This window comes from Lagopus muta, chromosome 14 (genome assembly GCF_023343835.1).
Source record: "Lagopus muta isolate bLagMut1 chromosome 14, bLagMut1 primary, whole genome shotgun sequence".
NCBI lineage: Eukaryota > Metazoa > Chordata > Aves > Galliformes > Phasianidae > Lagopus > Lagopus muta.
The window spans coordinates 1,982,177-1,998,496 of NC_064446.1; the positions used below are offsets into that span (position 1 = coordinate 1,982,177).

At 46.6% G+C, this 16,320-nt stretch overlaps 1 long non-coding RNA gene across 1 annotated transcript; it reads right to left on the reverse strand.

Annotated features, from left to right (window-relative positions):
- Positions 1-2,427: 2,427 nt before the first annotated feature.
- Positions 2,428-15,754, reverse strand: LOC125700404 (uncharacterized). The gene is made up of 3 exons (XR_007379916.1): positions 15,710-15,754; positions 3,168-3,232; positions 2,428-2,526 (listed from the first exon to the last, which is right to left on the reverse strand). It is a non-coding gene; the product is annotated as an uncharacterized LOC125700404 (long non-coding RNA).
- Between the last annotated feature and the right edge of the window lie 566 nt (positions 15,755-16,320).

Here is a 16,320-nt window from a genome sequence, read left to right on the forward strand (position 1 = left end):
CAGAGCCCATCACGCAGTACCCACAGCAACAGAGCCAGTCTTCCCCAGAGCAGTTTTTCTTGTCTAAAAAGCATTGGCAGCTCTGCACAAAGCCACACAGCTGAGGAGATGGGCATACATCACCACCCAGAGAGCTATTTTGCCGTGGCAAGGGCAGGGAGAGGAGCACAGAGTGATGAGCAGGTCTTATGCAAACAGCTGTAAAGGGGCTGCACCGCAGCTGCCGTGTGCCAGAGCCAGGTGGTGAGAGCACAGAAGGGCACTGGGAAATAGCTGTGAGTGCTGCAAAACCCTGTGCCCTGCTGGGAAGCTTCTCCAGCTGCCAGCACTGCTGCTCTGCCCACATCCATCCTCCCCTTCCCTCCACACACCCAGTCCATGCTGTCACCCACACAAAATTGAGGGGCACTGTGGGACCCCAGCACCCTGCACCCCTTCTGCTGCCTCATATCTGCATCTCACGTTGTCTGGGTTTGCATTTCACACTCAAGCCGGGCTCTATCCTCCACAAAGCTTTGCATTAGAAATCTTCACAAGGAAAGGTGCTGCAGGTCATCGTGCAGAGCAGGAAATGCAGAGAGCCTTTATTGCTTCTCCCCATTACTGCACAACGACAATTTGTGTCGAGGTGGAAGATAAAGCGTTGCTAAATGTTTCAAGTCATCCTTTAGAAATAAATCTCATACAAACTCTGCTTGAAGCTCAGGTCATCCAGTTCCTCTTTGAGGTACCTTAAACCCTTCCCACTTTACCTCCTAGCAGAGAGTAAGGCATGAGAGCAAGGAGCAGCTCTGTCTGCAAGGGAAGCAGCCTTCAGGATCCACACCACGCTGCACCTATCCTTGGGTGCACAACATAACACCCACGGGTGCTCAGTGAGTACAAAAGAGCCAGAGCTGCATCTGCAGTGAAGGCAGAGCAGGGTGCACAGAGCATCACATTGGCTGGGGATGGGGAGCACAGAGAGCCCCAGTACCTGCTGAATCCAGTCACTGTCAGTTCCCAATGGGCATCAACAGTTTGCTATGCCAGGCTGGAAAAATCCAAAAAACCAACAAACAGATGAGGATGTCCACATTCCTGCTTGGTGCGACGCAGCACGTTCCTCCCCTTGCCAACCAAAAAAGCAGCAGATCCACACATTCAGTCTCAGTTGTTTTACCACGTTGCCTTTGCCGCAGCACATGGCAATCTGTGTTTAGCAAAAACTGCCAACAGAAATGAAAAGCACACTGCTGCTTCCCCCATTCCCACTGTGACCCCACAACATCCACACAAATCCCCTCCAGGAGGTGACCACGCAGCACAGCACAGCTCCTGCAGGTGGATAGAGGAAATATCTGAGCACACAGACGTGCTTGGTCATGGAGTTACAGGTATTAAACAATACAGGTAATTTTTCCCCTCCCGTCTCACATTCCTGGGAGTTCTTACATTGTTTTTGAGCTCTGGCTTTGGAGCTCACATTCCAGCTTCCTTTTTCTCCCTCCCCACCCTGCCGGTTGGAAAGCAAACGCTGTCTGAGGAGGTGTGTGCATGGAAAGAGCTGTCAGGATCCAGCTGAGCGAGCTGGTTCTTGCTCCCCAGGCTGGCTGCATGCTGTGCCTCCAGGCTCCAACTCACAACCGAGCACTTCTCACTCTTCAACTGAGCTGGAGGCTCCAATTCTCTTATCTACCACAATTATCCCAGCAGACCTGGATTCATCTCCATCGCCCGCAGTTCTGGTTCATCAGGGAGCAGCATCAGGGGCAGCCAGTGACATACAGCTTCCTCAAGGCAAAGGAGGGTTTTGAACAAAAATAGAGTACTGCTTAAAAGAAACAATGAGAAAACCACTCCTCCCCACATCTTGAAGTACCAAGCCAGGAACCAGTCTTCCTGCTCTTCTCCCTGTAAGACAAAGGGATCATCATTAAGGTTGGAAACAATTTATCAGACCGCCATCTCCAACCACCAACCCAGCCCCACCATGACCACTAAAACTAACCACGTCCCCAATCTCCACAGTTATTGAACACCTCCAGGCACGGTGACTCCACCACCTCCAATACCTCACTGCTCTTTTTGTGAATAAACTCTCCCTGATATCCAACCTGAACCTCCCCTGGCACAACTTAAGGCCATTTGCTCTCACCCCATCACACAATGCAGCACTGCATCCTGCACCAACCAAGGGCAACCACACCCAGCACCGTGGCACTGAAGGCTGGAGGGACTGACTCCAGGTATTCCACACTGCTGCAAAGCCAGGACTGCTGATGACTAAGTCAGGCTGAAGCCTTGCAATTACGCAGACAAAAGCATGCATGGACCCACTCAATCCTTCCTCAGCAGCACATCTGACACTGGAAGCCACCCTGACTTTGCCAACCAACCATCATATTTTGGGGCTTCCTTCATTTAATGCTCAAGGACTTGCCCTTCTAGGATCAGTAGCTGCCCAGCTGGAGTTTCACTCTGCAGCTCCTCAGATCCCATGTGCTACCAACCCGGTTTCACATTGGAGAAACTCTCTGGTCTCAGCTGAAACACAGATCAGCAACATTACACTTTGTTTCCATTCATTTTCACACTCAGAGGATCTGTAAAAACTAAATTGAAGCATCATCTTCAAAGTGTCACCCAGCCCAGCAACAACAAATCCAAACAAAAAAGTAAAATTTTAAATCAAAACCTGTGAATTACCTCAAACAATCTCATTCAGATTTTTATTCACGTTCCAGGGTGCATCTCCAAATGTAAATTAATAAGAGATAAGCTTGCAATATTTTTGATGGGCTGATATGGCAGCATTTTTTCCATTTCAATTAGGAAGGATAGAGCAATTGTATTCCTCGGCTTTGGCTGGAAAGGAAACAGGTTATCTCCTCAGGGTGAGGATCTTCCTGCACTCCCGTCTCTGGGATCTCCTGCCAGGTTAGCCCTAAAGTAAAGGGATCACAGGAGGAAGTTGCTGGCTCTGGGGAAAGGGTTTATTAATGTTTTCTCCAAATAATGGCCTCTACCCCAGAGATGAGGGGGATCAGATTTGTCTCAGCAATATTCTTCTTCCTTTTGCAGCTTGCAGAGTTTCCCCCTTACAGACCTGATCCAGGCCAAGGAAGGTAGAAGGCAACACTGTGCCTCCTCTCCAGTCAACCATGAAAACAGAAGGAATTCCTCACCTCCACTGCTGCTCATCCAAGCCAATTGTTGGCATCTGAATTTCACAAGACCAGTCATACAGTTCCTGCAAGAGGAAAGAAAAGTCAAAGAAATGATTTCTTTAAAATTCTCAATCCTTAACTTATGATTCATCTTGAGCCATCTTGGTCCTTTTCCCTGAAGCCAAATCCCAGCTCTGCATCTAGGCAGAACCTGAGGAGCAGCGGGGCACTGACTGTCCCAAGTTCTCTCCCCAGTTATTTGGGGCAAGGAGTCAGAAACACCATGAGATAGTGAGATCATGTGGAAGAATCCAACAAATCATGACAGCCACTGGTGCAAAGCAAAGAGGAGGTCAGAGCACCTTTGCCAAGCAAGGAAAGCTGCAGCTGGAGATGCAGGTAAGAAAGCTTCCACCTCATTTACTGCTCCTCCAAATCATGGTTGATCTTTGATCAATCTGAGAGATCTGTACTCTCAGTACAGCTACTACTTGTAGGACACTTTCAAGCAGGATCCTTTGAATTCCAGTAATCCCTAGTGGCATTTGCTGGAGAGAATTCAGGTTTCTCTCAGGTCTTAGCCTAGCCATTTCTGTGATGGTTTTGGCCATAAAAGGTGTAGTGAAACAAAACAGCTTACAGAATTCACAAGGTACAGAAAAAACCATGGTTATCAAAAGAATCCCTCATCTAATTCAGAAGGCTTAGCACCTTGTAGTTGGATTTTACAAATTTAACATGACATGAAACAAATTCTCACATTTAAGCAACTGGGCTAAGTTAGTCCCAGGGTTTCTGCTGTACAGGGCATGTCTGTGCCCTGACCCTGTAGTAAGGTGACAGCAGCACAGGCAAAATCATGAAAATCAGGATGAGACATTAACAACAAAGTAAGGTCCAAGATTCTCAGCCTCTATCAAGCTGCAACTTCTGATGCTTCACTCCTGCCATCCATGCTGGCTGGGGAAGTGGCCTGGCCCCAGGTGAGCCCCAGTGCAAGGGGAAGCTCAGCTGCAGCCTTGAGACGCCCAGGCCTACGGGTGAATGTTGAGCGTTGATGGAGACAGGGGACAAACTTCGCCCAAAGCAGAAGGAGCCTTGGGCAGCAGCACATGAAAAGGCAATGGAAAAGAGCCAGTAACTGTGGATGAGGAAGTCACAGGGACTCAGCGTCATCACCAAAAGAGTAGGACAGAAGATGGTAGCAGTCTTATGGAAAATTTAGTGCAAACCTCCCTCTTTGAACAAGATTCAGAGCTCCTGCACTAACATCAGACCTGAGAAATAAGACAGAAGAACCAGAAATGAAGAGGGAAGCAATGCACACAGGGAGCCGAACCTCCCGCCTGCTAATGTTCTGTAGGCTGACCACCACCCCTGAGAAACATCACTACACTGGGGCTGTGACAGCAAGCTCTTAGAAAATACCAGCTCAGTGCACGAAGAAAAACCCAGACAGATCAAGTGTTAGGAAGTACAGGGTGAGGAACAGACAAAGAATAGCGCAGCGAGGGATGGGGAGAGCTACTGGTCAAGATGGCTGATGGAAAAAATTTGCCTGCTTCTCCCACCCACCATTTCTCCTTCAGGTGGTGACCGTCAGGAACAGAATCTGGTTTGCAAAGTGCCTCTTTGAGCAGCTCCAGCCCATTTTCTCATGCCTCAATAACATTGGCACGCTTCACGGGAGCGGCTCAGCAGCGCTGCTAAAGCTTTCTCACAACATCAAAGAAACAGAACAGTAAAACCCATCAAAATTTTACTAATCAAAACTACGTGTAATTGTCAGGCAAAGGCAGATAACAGAGCTTGGGCAATCTCTGTGAACCCACAGCTTCACTCAGACTTAGCAATTAAGAATCAGCTGCTACTGCCGGAGTAGCTGCAGAACTATGGGGTAAAGAGTCACAGCTCACCAGCACCAATTAGCTGTTAATGAACATCAGCAGTCCCCCCAGAGAACGGGAGACTGAGACAAAATCCAGACCAAAATACTACCCACGCTTCATGCCACCACTGCTGCACCACGTGGATGGGCACAGGGGTGAGGAAGCCTGTTGGATTTAACACAGCTGGGAAAGAAAGTGTTGGTTTTGAAGTGCTTCATTCCCCAGGTCAGTCAGCTGCATGAGGGAGGGAGCCAGCCTGTAATAATTTAAGCAGCCCTGCCATTACATGTGAAATCACAGCCTTAAAGGAAGTCAGTCAATTTAAACCCGCTCCTGAAGGGGAATAATTAAACACTCCAAAGATGTGGGAGAATTTTAAGCAGTCAGCAAGGATTTAAGACAACATATCATTCCTATCCAGAATTAAAAAAAAAAAAAGATAAAACGAAGGCAGGCAAAGCTGGCTTTCAATGTCGACTGAAGGGAGGTACGTCAAGAGAGTCAATCAAAACAGGCTCACCTCTCCAGACTCAAAAGAGACTGCAGTTTTGAGCAAAAGCCTGTGGCTGCATGGGTGAGCTTAACAGCAGTGGTACATACCTGAAAGATGATGAAAAGGTCTCAGAAATGGGAAAAACAGGATGACTCCAGAAGTGAATGGAACAATGCACGGGAGAGGAAAGGAGCAGAAAGCCAAGAGGCTTCCAAAGGTATCTCTGTGGGGGTGGTCTGTTGTGTTTAGTGATGGTCTTGCAGGCACAGAAGCAAAGCAGGACTGTACCCTATGGGAGTACAGAGCTGCAAAGTCTAAGAGAACACAAGACATCTGTTTTCAGCAGACAAAGCGATCCTCAGAGCCATCCTGAGCTCCTCAATGCAGAAAACAAGGATGCAAAGCACCGAGCTCTCTTCTTTCCTAAATTTGTCAGGATAAGGTGGAAAATAAATTAAAGCCCTAGTGGTTCCTCTATTACCCATTTCCCTGGCATCTCTGAAGTAGCCTGTCTTCCAATAATTTTGCCATTATCTACTCCTGAGAGAACTAATCAGCCTGACTTCACCATGCAACCTGAGGAAAGCTTGCATGCGTGGAGAGGAGGCATGCTTGCAGGCAGAGGCAATGAGCCACCGTCCCCAGCAAAAGTGAGAGAGAAATAGTCAGCACCTTTCAGAGTGTTTCAAATGATACCTGCATGCAATATGGATTATAGAAAGGCACCTCTGTGAGCATTATTCAGTGGAAATAGTTCAATCTTAATATTACTGTGAAGTATAGATCTAAGACTCCAAAGATAACTAAACTTATTTTAGCACTTCAAGGCAAGGCACTGTAAGCACTGATGTGAAAAAGGAAATTACAAAACAAGAAAATCTGTACGCTTCTGCCATAGCTTTTTGAAGTAATTAATATATTTTAGCATCTCAGTTCTGTCTGACACAGCAAATAATGTGCTGGGCTTCAGGTGACCAGAAAGCATCTCACCACACACTGAGCATTACACCTCAAACAGGTGCTGACCTAGATAGAAATGAGGGAAGGGCTGGAAATATCAAAGGTTTCGTGGTTGGGGAACTTTTGCTCTTTCTGAAACTCTCCAAATACGACAGAACTGTTAAAATCAGTGAACAGGTGAGAACTCATGGAAGAGGCATGAAGGAAAGAAATAATGCCAGTTACGCACGTTGCTGCAGAAAATAGAAGAAGATCCTGCAGGAGGGTGAGGGAATGAGTGTGAATTCTTAAGTCAAGGATGTTTCTTACGATGGGGCAAAAGCAATCCATTATAAGATCACATGCGCAAAAGCAGCCCATTCTTGTTGGTAGGAGATGAACACTTAGCAAAAGCCAAAGAGAATATCTCCAGGCATTAATTCTTTCAGAACAGCTTTAGAAAGAACACTAATATGAAGTGGTTAAAAAAAAAAAGCCTTTAAAAAAAGGTATGGATGCAGTCCAAGACCTGTGAACGTTTACGGATTCCCCAAGAGCTTTGAAGCTCTGTCAGATTGCAACATCTTGACCTCAGTCATCTGATGCTCACGCTTAAAGGTAAGCAAACCAAAGCACAGAGAACAATCAGTGGGACTGCAACATGACCACTAGTGAGTACTTGAATCCCGGGGTCCAGCGTGTCTCCTCCACCTCCCACTGCACTGCAGGAGTTTCTCGTGGGAAGGGCAAGGCATCGTGGAGTCCTTCATCCACAGAGCCATGCACACCAAGCCCACCAAGCCCCCTGCTTCAGCTTACCCAGCTGAAGCTTCCTCCATTCACAGCAGCAAATAGCTTGGCAATGCCATAGTACAACAACATAATAAACCCCACATCGGGGCCCCTAATGCTGGTGGGATTATACTCCAGCTCTACGATGCTACGATGAACTGATCCAACAGGAGCTCACTCTACGAGGTCAAATTGAGTCACAAGGTTTGGCTGCTTTACACAAAAATAGTGACAGGTGAGCAGCCAGACCAGACCTTTGTCTGCAGCACTCCACACTGATGCCTAAAACCCAGCAGTAGGCATAAGACTTATGCTATGTTTTCTGGTTCAGAGGTGTTCTGGCAATAGAGATTTGATCTTGTCGATGAGAGGAGATGGGCTGTTGAAGACTGACTTTAACCCAGTGCTAGCACAAAGCAAAACCTCTGGGCGAGGAGCCTAGCACACCTGATGGACGTATTGTAGCACACAAGGTTCGCCATTTCCTTTGGGAACTGCTCCTTCTCTAAAGGAACCATAACTGGTAGCCTGGAGTGCCTCATTTCTGCAAGCACTGGGGCTCAAAAAAGATAAGTATTGCTGGCACCGTCTGTGGTTGCGATTACCACGGACTCCAGTCCAATTTTTGTTACTGTCTCCCACTCCGGCACAATCCAAATGCCTGTGGAAGGGGGTTAATTTCTTAATTTAAGAATCATTAGTGAGAGAAATTGCTCTGTGCAGCTGTCTCAAGTCCTTACTAAAACATCTCTACCAGCTGAGGATTTTTGATTCAAGTTGACCAGCTTTGTTCTCATGCATTTGACACCAACAGCAATAGTCATTTTGGGTCAATTAAATGTTTTCTTCTTTGTTTATCACCATAATATATCTGGCAGCACTACTCCATCTGAATAGGCGGACACAGCATCCATAATGCATGTGAACGTGGAAATCACAAACAAGCGGATAAATACCAAAATGCCTCACTTTCTCATCTGAATTCTTCATCTCCCTGCTCATGTGCTCACTTATTCAAGGGCCTTGTCGCAGCAGAAGGTGCCAGGCTTGTCTTTGTGTAATGATTTCAAATATAGGTTTTAATTGCTTCCTTGTGCTTCTCAGAAGCCAGCTCTGTCAGCACAAAATTATTAGGTGTGATTATACAGCAAAACCAAATGCTGCTGCTGCATGCGCTAGCGTGCCCATCCTTGCTCCACCAAACTGGCTCAGAATAGGAACAGCAAAGATGCAGGAGCGTGGACTTCAGCTTCTGCTAGAAAGCAGCCCTTGTAAGTGCAATTCCTCAGGAGCTTTTACTTTGCTTGTTAGCAGGAGCTAATACCCATGTTAATGCTATTGTTACTGTGCCCTAGAGCCAGCACGGTTACAGCGGCAGACACTGCAATCACTCCTTCATTTGGTTGTGTAGGCATGTCTGCTGTTTCAGTTAATAACCTCAGACTTGGCCTTAATTCAACGAAGCCAGGTTGATCAAGCTTTTGACGCTGTCTCCCTCAGCATTCTCATTTGGAAGCTGGGGAAGTACAAGCTGGATGAAAGGACTATTAGATGGCTTGAAAATTGGCTGGGCTGCCAGGCTGAAAGTGTGGTAATCAATGGCTCAACATCTGGTTGGCAGCCAGTAATAAGCAGAGTGCCTCAGGGGTCAATACTGGGGCTGATATTGTTCAATATCTTCATCAGCTACCTGGGTGATGAGACAGAGTGCACCCTCAGCAAATCTGTGGATAGTACAAAATTAGAGAGGATGACTGACATAGCAAACAGTAGAGTTCCCCTCCAGAGGGATCTTGAAGAATTTGGGGATGGGACCAGTGAATTCCCCAGCATACAATGTGAAGTGTGTAATACATATTGGTCATCACCACACCTGGCATCAGTGAAAGCTGGGAACAGTGGAAGCATTTGCCATGAGTAACACGAGCCTCATCCCAGGCTTTGCTGGGGTGGACATCACCAGAAGACCATGAGAAGTCACCGTACTCTCTGCCCAGCATCAGGAAGGCCACACTTGGCTGCTACCTCCAGCTTTGGGCCCCTAGCTGAAGAGCAACAGACAGCAACCAAGAAGAGAGCAGCAGAAGCTATTGAGGTGGTTGGAGCCCATTGCTTACAAACCATGGGGAAAGGCTGGTGGAAATGTGCCATCCAAATCCGGAGAAGAGTAGGCTCAGCGTGAGTTAATTCAGCCCACAACTACCCAAAGGGCAGGGAGGAAGGTGGAGGCACTTCTTGGTGGCACCAGTTGTCAGAACAGCCACTGACAGCAGGAGGTTTGAGCACAGAACCCTTTCCACCACTTTTCCGTAACTATTCAGTCAGGTTGAATTCCTCTGTTTTCCTGAAAGGCTGCATATACTCAAATGTTAAGAGAAAACAATGGTCCAGCTCAGTGTTAACCCAGAGCCCTAAGGTCCCCTCCTTAACATAAGGCTTGGCTACAGTAGAGGGGTAGACATTTCAGAAAAACATTAATATTGAGTTAGAGGCAGATGAAGAGATACAACACCTCCCAAGCCAGGCTGCCCCTTTGATTTACTGTGCTAAAACCACAAATTTTACTTCTAGACTTTCGTTCGCTCCTCATCCAGCCGCAGAAATACAGTGTCACTTAATTCTGTGAATAAAGATTTCTTCCAGTATTAGCCTGGGGAGATAATCAAGAACACCTATCAGCTTCCTAATCTCATTATAAAACTTTCTTCGAGTATCAACAACATTTTGTCACAAATCATATGCCTGTAGATAGCCCCAGCTTTTACCACCCGCTGGCATTTTGAGGTAATTTAACTAAGGAAAGACAAGCTTTGGAACTCAGAGGAGATTAAATGCAAGTTATTGCTTACAAAACCTTATTTTATTATTTCCCTGGACTTCCACAGAGCTCAAGAACTACTTAATTGAAATGCAGTGCCCCTCCCTAATGATCTTAGTATTGGCTAATTGGCCAGCAGTCCCCACACCTTTCTCTTCTATGTCTTCAACTTCCCAGCCTCGCTCCTTCATTCTCATGGCTAAGAGTGATTTTGTTACGCTGGGATCAGAAAGACAGATTGGTTTCCCTATACAGGCAGAAAGAAAACGCAATTAAAAAAAAAAAAAAAAAAAAAGAATTGTGCATTAAACACTCTCCTTGAGGGGCTTCGTGGCGAGAGCAGAACAACCCACCTCATAGCTTTGCAATAGGTGAGCAGGTGCACTGCTGCAGGTGCCCAAGGGATTGCTCCTGCTAAGCCTGAGCACTTTCTGAAATCCCACATTACAGCTACTCTTTGCAGTAATGTTTTGACCTCTGGGAATAAATACTGCAAATTAGCGTTCTAACTTTGCATCTTTCTACAAATTAATTCTGTCGAGGCAGTAGATGGTATTCCAGCAATAACCTACCTCTCCCACTCTCTCTTCCACAATAATTCGCTGACAAGATCTCCTGATGTGCTTTTAAATGGGAGAGATCAAATTATATGTTTGCATGTAATCATTTAAAAAATAATAATATCTTCAAAAATCCACAGCATTGTTACAGAACAATGGATTTAATTATTGGGAAATGAGCTATTTGCAAGCAATTTCACTCACTGCCTGCGCTGATCCTGGGTCTGGGAGGCTCTGAAGGATAAGAAAATTGAAGAAGCTCTTTGAGGGTAATTTGAGTCTCTGCGTGTGAAGAAGTGAATGGGGAAGGTTATTTCTTTACAGCGCACAACTGGGAGCCTACTGCCACGGTTCACACCCTAGCTCCATTTCCATCCACATACCGTAGGGCTGAGCAAATATCTCAATGGGACAGAGCTCAGTCTCCCAGTTTAAGAGCTGGGTTGCATCACAGTGGAAGACCCTATGCAAGGGTGGGTGTTGGCGGGCCCTGCCTGTCTCACCCACCCCGAGGGCAGGTGCACAGCTGAAGCTTCTTTGCTACAGGTGTGGAGAGGACTCAAGCAAACCCTTTTGCCCCCCTCCTGCTCCAAAATAGGCAGGTAATTGTGACCTGCTGCCCAGAAGGGTACTGCTGTGGCAACCGGTGCATTGCACTGCTCCTCCTTCTGCCTCCTCTCAAGCTCATGCTTGCTTGTCTCATCCTTAAAGCTTAAGCAGTACCTATAAAATGAACTGCTGCTGGGCTATTTCACACCAGCATACTAACATCAGGTCTGTCCAAGCTCTTCCCTTCGTGCTTCTCCTACAGCTTCTGCAAGTACATGCTCCCAGCTGTGAAAATCTCTCCTTCAAAGCTAGGTCCACTGCTTCCCTCACTCAGAAGTCCTCCCTGAATGCCTTTGCAGTCTCCCCATCAACAGTAATAACATAGAAAGACATCTTCCTGTCTTTTGCCTCCTCCATTTTTTTGCCCGAGTCCACACTGACTATTTGTATTACCTGCACTGTGTTCTGAATTCTTTATGCCAATGCCCAGGAGAGCAGCACTAAGCTTGGGGCTAGATGCAGTGCACCTCATTGGCAGCTCTCAACTGCTCCAGAGCTGCCTTTGGGTCATCTCCATCACAGCAGGACACTGGACCACATCAAATCTAATTACAGTTTTGGCTGCTGCTTTCTCAGTCTGCACAGCACTATTCTTGGACTCACTTTGCCAGCACTGTGACTTGGGATTTTTGACTACTTCTCACTTGGCCATACCCATGGATACCCTCATACTGTTGGGTGAGCACCCAAGGGAAGGGGACCCACATGACAGCACCAGAGCTCAGCCCTCACCACGTGCAAAATCTCACCTTCCACATGTAGCATCAACTTCCTGATCATAATCCCCATCTAAGTACCCTCCAGCTATCGCCTTTCTGCCGTAAATTGGGATAGTAATGTACTGTAATCACATAATTCTGCCAGGAAAAGTAAACAAGAACGGCTGAGTGATTTCCAAACAACACACTAATGGCCAAAGTAGAAAATCTCCTGCTTCGCTTCTCCTCGAATCTTCCTTAAACCAGCCTTTTGCTGTTCATATTTATCGTGGGTTTCTTCCTCATTTTTAGGTTTATTTACCCAGAGCTAATGAATAACACTGAACATATGCTATAAACCACCATTAAGATGAAATTTGGAGAAAAGAAAATTACTTTGGTATGATAGCTGAGAGGATGTATAACTAGTAAGTGCCCAATACAGATATTTGAAGGCTTCTTAGGAGAGGCCCCTTGAGATTTCTTGGTCAAATAAAGAGAGGCATTCTGTAGGAATTCTCTTTTCGAAGTTACACTCATTTTTGTAACAATTTGATGCAGATGCTGTTTAGAAAAAAAAAGTCTACTATGGACTTTTTCACATTCAAGTCTTTGTGTCTCATTTTTACTGATTACCACAGCTGTTAGAAGCAGCAAGGTAAGCAGTAGCAGCAGATGATGCCATGTGCGCTGATTTTAGTGTGGCTTTTCTCAATCTTTCAATACGCCCTTGCAAGCAAATGCGCACACATGAATAATATTCGGGAAGAGTGGAGTACAACAGCAGCACAAAGCTTGCTGGAGAGCTGGGTTTGCAAAGGAGCTGTAGATGACTCATTGTCAGAGAGGAAAGACATGAAGGAGGCTTCTGTAAATCACATCTCTGCCCGGTATTATTCAGTTGGATGTGTTCCGTTTCCTGTTGGTGACCCAAACGTTTCCATACACAGGGTGCTTGTTGAAGAAGATAGGAAGACTGCATGCACATGGGAGGACAGGATTAGAGCTTGGAATAAGCACAGAAAGGAATTTTTTTGATAAGGAAAATGATGCTATCCAATGGCACGTGCAAGCATCCCTCCACTACTCTTGCAAGCACTGTTGCAAGTATTAGGTTATAGCAGTTCCTAAACAGATTGTGAATAACAAGAGTAGGAACAGATCTGGAGCCCATTTCAGCAAACATCTGTTGACTTTCAGCAGCCCTTGAGAACCTGGTGGCCATAAAGGAACAGACAGGGAAAGCTAATCAGTTTGAGACAGTTTTCCAGGTTTGGCAGCTTTTGAGACTATTGGTGCAAGCGTTCAAACAGAGAACAAGGGAGACCATTGAGACACAGAGATTCAGCATACCCAAGAAGAGCTGGAGATGCAGGGCAATGCACATTAACTTGAGGTTCAAAGGTGAGTTGTCCATAAGCCCTTGAAATGCACCGTGAGGAGCTGCAGCATGGGTTGCAGAGAACAGCATCAGATTGAGCACTTGCCCTGAGAAGTCAGTCATCCTGGCAGGTATGCAGAAGGGCACAGCTTTCAGAGGATGCTTGGATATACACAAGGCAGAGATCAGCCTTATGTACATGTAACATTTTGCTAGAAGACCTGAATGGATCCCCAGACAGCTCCCTCTCCTCTCTTTGGAAGAGCACACAGTTCTGCACCCTGGTGCAGCACAATGAGGCACACACTGAATTCCCCTGATCAAGCTTATTGCTTCCAGGTGCTGAGGTCTGAGCTCTGCTTCCCCGGCCACTCAGCCAGTTCTACTTTTCAGACAATTTTCTCATGCTCTCTTTGCTTATTGTAGTTAGAGTCAAAGCTAATGGACAGAGCTATTGACAGTAACCCCCTGTTTACTTAGATGCCAGAAAGCCCAAATCCAAACATCTCCGTAGTGCCATTTGCTTTATGTCCAGCTATGATGACTGTAGCACCAGCTGCTTGCGTTTCAAGTTTTATTTCTGCCAGCAGTGCTTCCCTTCCTTTTTCCTCGAGCCATACCATAAAAAGCTATAACTCCATTTTCTCCCTTTCATCCCTGCATTAGCTCTGTAAACAGATTCCTTGTTTCCTACTCAAGCAAAGACTTCGGAAACCTTCACTGCCTGGGCCCAGCATTTTGTTTTCTCTGGTTGCGGTCGCTCTTCTGCATGTTCATTAGTGACACACTGCTCTGTTCTGTGATCCTGCATTACTTTCTTCTTTCCTAGCAGGGTCCTAAACTAAACAGCAAGGGAGATTGCTCAGAAGGCTTATGCAAGGCAAACAGCAGACTTGTGAAAAGCATCCTGCTGGGGAGGTGCTTATGCCTGGAGTGGCGTTCAGGAATACACAGATGACTCTACAGACAGCACTGAATTGCAAGATGATTCCCCCCCCCCAATGTCAGTGATGACCAACTCCATTTCCTCCAGGAGACACCATTATAACTATATATTATATATATATTATATATATTATAACACACCATGAGCTATCTCAGCTCTGGTCCTGTGTGCTTAGCATTTCCAGGCACCCGGGCACAAGTTGCCACCCTCTTCCTGCCCCTTCCAAAAGGGGCTGAATGAATGGATTACAGTCAGCTGATGGGAGATTCCCTATTATTTTTTTCCACTGTCCATCCAATGCACAGGGGCCATGCAGGCTGTGAACACAGCAGCACAGCCTTAATGGAGCAACGCTGCTATAGCAATTGCAGCCCATTAGATGAATATAACCATGGCATAACAGCAGCAGCCAAAATGCCTTTAACTTCTTGTTTTCTAAAGTCAGGTCAGAGATCCAGACCTTCATGCTCCCAAGGTCTTTACTGTCCAACAGCAACGTCCTTCATGTTCAGATAGGTATAAGATCACTCTTTTTGATACTCCTAGCAGCAGTCCTATAAAAAGGTTTCATACCCTCTACAAAAAGGCCAAGAAGTCATCTCACCCACTAATTTACTACATGCTCTGCTCTCCAAACCAGCTTTCCACTGCAAATTCTCCTATATGACAACATTCCTCTAAATCTACTGAGAGGTTTCTTCTCCTTATAATCCAGCCTCTTACAGTGGCCTTTTCTAAAAGGGATCCTGCCTCTTCATGCCATTACTCAGCCCCATCCCCCCTGCTTCCTCCTTCTTACAGCTGCTGGCCAGCCACCTATTCTACTTTTGCAACATCAATGAGGCCCAAAGGCCAATAACAATTCTACAAGGACTGAGCTGCTCCTCCTTTTCAAGTCCTGCCCAGGGTTATCCCTGCCAGCCCCAAATCTGACCTCTTACCATCCCCCAGCCTACCAGTTATCCCCATCTCCAGGATCCCCACCCTGAGGCAATCTGCACTTCCATGCCACCCACCATTCTTATAACAGCAGCAGCCACGCAACTCATAATTCAAGCTCCCCTCCCAATCCCTGCATCAGAAGATGCCGACTTCCTTTCTTCTTACTTTGCTTGGCAGCAGCATCCTCCCAGTCCAGCAGGAAAATGCCCATACAATCCACAAAGCATCTTGCAGGGGATCTACAAGCCTACATTTACAGCCCTACTGGCTGCACTGCCATCCTCTGCTACCCAAGCCCTTCAGCATGCATACTGCTAAGACAGGTCCCTGCACTAAGCACACAGAGAGCAAGGAGCTTCAGCTTCTCCCTGTCCAAGCAGCATCTAAAGAGTTTCATCTCTTCCCCTTGGAAACTTTTCAGTCCCAAGAGGGTCCAAACTCTGACCTCCTCTAGCCCCAGCTCCACCCCCAAAGTGAAGGGGAAGAGACATACCTTGACCAAGAGCCACCTAGCAGCATCCCAGACCATAACAACAAGCACCATCCCAAGGTATGGAGCCCTACTGCACCACCAGTCAGCTTTTATAGAGCTCAGACAGCTGCTCATTGGCAGAACCTGGGCACTCTCAGCCCCCTGTTTCCACTCTTTGCTTTCTCATCTCTCTCGTAGGCACACATGGGAGATGTGGCTGCTGTCACCTGCCCTAAGCTCCCGGAGAGTAGGAAAGCAGTAATGAAACTCCGACCTAACTTGCAAAACAAGTGGGAGTTTGTGGTGCTCTCCTTCCCTTTGAATATGCTCTGCTGGAATTTTAAACAGATTATGTAAGTGGCTCTCATTTAATCCATCTGAACTATCCTCTTTTAATCGCATCCGAGATCAAAGCTGCTGATTGTGAAATGAGCAGGGAGCACAGCCAGGCTCTCCCCAAGCTGTCCTGCACTGGGTGAGGAGGGGACAGGCTGGGGGAACCTGTGCACAACGCTCTTCTGCTTTGTTTCAAATACTCAGTGGGAATATGAGAGAGACGATCATCCCTCTCACTTGCTGTGAAGTCATTGCAGCCCTTCAAATAAGCAGAGGGATATGCATGTGCCTGGACA